Source organism: Aplysia californica, unplaced genomic scaffold (assembly GCF_000002075.1).
Source record: "Aplysia californica isolate F4 #8 unplaced genomic scaffold, AplCal3.0 scaffold00163, whole genome shotgun sequence".
In the NCBI taxonomy this organism is placed as follows: domain Eukaryota; kingdom Metazoa; phylum Mollusca; class Gastropoda; order Aplysiida; family Aplysiidae; genus Aplysia; species Aplysia californica.
This window is the reverse complement of record NW_004797433.1, coordinates 341,050-346,351: the sequence shown is the minus strand read 5'-3', so window position 1 is coordinate 346,351 and position 5,302 is coordinate 341,050.

Genomic DNA, 5,302 nt, shown 5'->3' with positions numbered 1-5,302 from the left:
ATACACAAACACACACATTTCTGCCGAACCCTGACACTGACTCACTTAACTCGTTTCCTACCAGGCCAAAATCCACCACTGACCCAGGGCTTTTCCCTGGCCTAAACATCCAACTAAACACACACAAACCATATCATATGGCACATCAAACTGAAGGTAAAAAAATAATCTATCAAATGGTGATACATTATTGAAGATTTATTCCAATTATATTAGTTTGAGGTTTCTAAAAGTGAGTATCGATTATGCAATATCATAGGTGTCCTATGAAACCGACGATTTTCCCGCTTTGAAAGGTCATAACTAAAAAAGTTCAACAACTGCATCATTCAAACTTCCCAGGTAGGTTGTTTCAAGTAACGCCAAGAAATTCCAAAAGTTATGTAAGTGTACCTAATATAGACATGAAAATATGAGACATATACTGAAGTCAGGGGAGCACTTTTCTTTTCATTTTTACGTTTCGAAGGGGACAGAAAAAAAGCGTTCAAATGACTAAAAATCGTCTGTCAGTGCGTTATTTTCTTTCACTTCTGCTAACAGGAAGTTTATTCTATTATTTCGAAAACATGGATCAGCCGAGAATTTTGTGTCTTTTCATTACTGGATTGGAATTGATAGCGAGCCATTCGAGCCGTATTTTGCGACTCTCGGTCCAGCGAGGTCTGGTCCGCGATGAGGCTCGCGGTAGGGAAAGTGTTAAACCCGGAGATTCGGCTGAACCTAGGCACTAATTTAGACTTAACTCAAGAGACGACGAATAATGAATAAGGACGGGGTCACACTGCGCTTAAGAAAATCGAATTCTTACTTGGATAATGGATATCTACTTTCCCGACTCCAAGTATACGTGTTAAACCCTACAACACGTCGTTCTTAAAGTGACTATGTGTTTGAGGGGAAGAAAAGGAAATTTTTTTATGGTACCATGGTGCGTCTCACAGATTGTAAAACATGGGTGACAGCCCATCAGAGGTTGGGATGACGACTCCAGTTTTAGGGATAGATCCTTATTTAGTTATGATCCCGTGGTCCTCTTGGTAAGCTTCGGTTTATCAAAGTATCTAATTTTGCATTTAAATCTGAGGTATGTTTGCTTCCCTTTTGCCTTTGGTGATCCTATGCAAACAGACAGTCAGACAGTCAGACAGACAGGACAGATAGACAGACAGACAGACAGACAGACAGACAGACAGACAGACAGACAGACAGACAGACAGACAGACAGACAGACAGACTCACACACACACACTCACACACACATGCACACACACACGCACACACACACTCACACACGCGCACACACACACACACACACACACACACACACACACGCATCATGTCTTGAAATCATAAGAATTCAGTTGTATGTGAGTGTGTAAGGGGAGGGGGCCCACCACAGAAATATTAAAACAACTTTGAATCAAGGGTTCAGAATTTAACAGCCTCAAACAAACGATTTCGTTTCTTTTTTCTATTATATATTCAATAAACCTGATGTTCATTTTTTTTTTTCAAAGCAAGCAACACAGTGCTTGCTTTCATATGTGCACGCTCACCATAATCACTTATTTTAGTTCTTCTACCAACGAAATCAAAGCGCAGTATTGCAGTTTGTGCCTCATCTACATGCACCCTAAATCCCCAACCAATAACCTTTGCCTCTGGGTCAAACAGCTTTTTGCAAAATCAGGCCATAGGTTGGCAAACTATGGGCTGAAAAAAAGATTACCGACCCCTCAGACGTAATAGATTATTTTTTTGTCTTTGTAATTAACATAGTGCCCTACTAGATATAACCTCGTTGTTGTGGGTTTCGGTAGAAAGTTCAAACAAATAATGATACCGTGTGCCGAAGAGATTGTAAAAGATGGGTAGCGTTCCAAGAGACAAACAACAGTTGTGGTCCCTGGGTTTTTGTTGTTTTTATTTACATCTAGACAGATGGAAGTGGAGGTCCATGATCCTAATTAAGATATTATGATGTCTAATTTCCACTAATTAATCAAAACCTTGCAGCGAAGATCAAATGCATGGTGCCACTCGAGGGTGACTCCAATTACACAGGGTAGAATATTTGATAACTAACAGAAAGTTGCTTAACTCTTCTCAAAGTCTTCCTTGCGGAATGCTTCAGGCTGTCTCAATAGTGATTAACCTTCTCTGTATCCAGATAATGATTTCTGTGTTCTAGCTTTCATCAACGGTAGATCTATTGTCTTACGGTCAGAGGGTGGGGGGTGGGGGTAGCTTCGGGAATTTAGAACATGGTTATGCTAGTAGTCGTGTTAAAATGTCAACAGTAGGAACAAGAACAACAACAAGAACGAGAACAACAACAACAACAACAACAACAACAACAACAACAACAACAACAACAACAACAGCAACACAAACAACAACAAAAACAAAAATAGCTGATGCAAAGCCGATCGGGACCCCTAGAAAACACAAAAGATGAGTACCAATGTATGTTTGTACTTCATTATGGAGTCCATTCTGGTGGTTGTGTTTCTCTATAGTCCACTGGGAGGTACACTATGGCTATCGTGGGTTTTTTTAATGTCCGATCTTCCAATCACAAAGACTAGGGATGCTGGAGAGACAGCCAAAATCGCTTTAAAAAAACAAAAAAACACTACATCTAAATAAGGGCGCGTGGCGGAGCGGTAAGTGCGCTGGCTCCGAAGCGGAAAGTCCGAGTTCGAGCCTCGGTTCGGAAACTGATTTTTTTCACCCCGTCCTGCCCACCCAACAGTAACGGGTCCCTGACTTCGAGTTGAGGAAATAAAGGTGGCGTGGAAAGGAACAGGTCACCCTATCACAATGGGCGGCGAAAAATTGCGCATGTTTTAATCCTATTGTCCAAAAGTTCAAAGGAGTTTTTCAAAACCTGTTGAAAAATTGTGCAAGGATTTTTGGAATCAAGTATTTCTTAGGTATTCGACACAGTTTTGACTTGAAATTATATTTACATGTAAGCTTATAAGTTGAAATAGTAGACCTCTTCTGTTAGCCAATTATCAAGACTGTTATTTAACTGATAATTTTTCAGGACAAAACAAGCTTGGATGGTCGCTCAGTTGACTGTTCAATCGCTTTTCGTTTGAGACTGTTTCTAGCTGCACACATTCTTCATGCTCCGATGGCGGTTGATGACGGTGCTCTTTTCCAGATTTCAGTATGGTGTTCTGCCCTGAATCTGTTGTGATAGTAGCAGTGCAATCTTTTCTTGTGCACCTCTACAGTATACTTTTCTTGCAAACTTCTGCCAGTCTGAAGTGAAAGCCCCTGTGTAAGAGCCCTTTTCGTCCTTTCTCTGTCATGAAAACTCCATTCTTAGTTTCTTCTTGGGCACGACTAAATTACATTGGGTTTACACACCTAATTATACAGGGCCGGTAATATATTTCCTTATTTTATGGTTCTTCTGAGACAAACTCACGGGACTATTTTCAGCTATATATAGTACTTCCTTCCCCCCCCCCCCCTCAAACCAACCCAACCTGGTAGTAAGGTCTACTACTTGAACTGTTTTCAATGAACACTTAATCACAGTCCAGGTCGCAGTACCAATTCGACCACAGCTACCTCAGAATCGATACCACACTCAAAAACATGCGTAATTTACCATCCATACGAAGGCGGCTTATTGAGTAAAACGTTGTATAACAGGGTAAAACTTACGCAACTTTCCGTCAAGGGCCCCGAAAGTTGTCTCACGTTCCAAGGCAATCCCCAACATCCGGATCGGATGAGGGAACAACCGTGCTTTAATTTTTACATCTAAATAAATATTCCTTGTTTTGACAGCAAAACTGGCCAAATTGAGGGCAAGCGAGGCAGGGGTAGGCCCAGAACAACATACTTAAGGAAACTAAACAAATGGGTAACAGGGAAAGATCAGGGAAACGTAGCTTTTTTGAGAGCATCCGAGCACAGGAATGAATGGAAAACCATGATCGCCGATATCTGTCACAGATTTGGCACTGGATGATGATGATGTTTTGACACTTGCTCCAACACATACATGGCGTGTTTCTTCCTATCTAATCTACACGGTTGTTTTTAACCCTCCAGCCAGGCTGAGAAACTTGACATTATAACAATGTCACCAGGTAGAAGTAGCTGCCTTGTGTGTGTGGGGCGGGGGGATGCTTGATTGTGTGTTTGTGTGTGTATATGTTTTTCTTTTTTTTCTTTTTATTGAATTTATTTTTGTTTGTTTTATTTTGTTTTTGTTTCAGTTTTTATTTTGTGGGGGTTTTTCCCTTTTGGAGTAGACAGGAAAAAAAGGGGGTGAGGGGAGGGGGCGATACCTTTATTAAATGAAAGGGGAGGCGACACACATTTGGATAACTTCAAAACTGTGTATCTCTATACGAGGCAAGTGAGAAAACGAGAAGTTTGCCACCCCCTTAGGTCAGCCGGGGATACAAGAACAGGTAACAAAAGCTAAAATAAAGAACGGCAATAACAACAATAACAAAAGCTATAAATAATCGTATCAATTTAAGGTAAACTTATTATCTTTTTAAATTAAACCTCCTTTTTTTCCCTAAGGCGCCAGTATTGCCAACATGTCAATGTTTCCTCAAAGTACGAAAAACGGACGAAAATGAATATTTTGGAGGCCAGCGGGTATAATATGTCAATAATGATTTCCTCGAAGTATGAACAGTGGAGGCCAGAGGATAGGAGCTAAGTTGTGTCCCTTGAAATCCTCCTAATAACACCCCCCTCCCCCTACATCACCGCCCGCCCCAGTCTGCCTAAGAACACCGATTCTGCCTCCCGAGACCGGGTTCTTATGCAGAGACCAAAGTAATCGCTAGATAATTTCACACGATATATAGGTCAAGAGCATTACATTAGGCCTAAAAGAGTACACATGTGTGAGAACAACATTGTTGGTTCTCAATCAAAGTATGAGCTTCAGAACATTCTGACTTAGATCTATAACTTTGAAGATTCATCGACATTATATAAACGAGAAAAAGAGCGAGGGAAGGGGGAGAAAGGGTGGGTGAGGAGGATGGGGTGAATAGCTTGTTTCCGTCTATTGCGTGAGGCAATGTCTCAGCGCTTTCATAAGCTTACCTGTCCCAGCGCTCCACTTTTGTCTAGGTGTGTTTTGGTCACAAAGATCTAAGACCTACTTTTTACTTTCAAGCACAAAAGGTAAGCGGTGGAGCTAACACTGGAGCTAACAGTAAGTGACACTAGTTTTTTTTCTTCTTATCTTTTTTGCAACTTTTATTAACAGGCCTATGTTCCGTCCCAATATAGTCGATACTTTTAA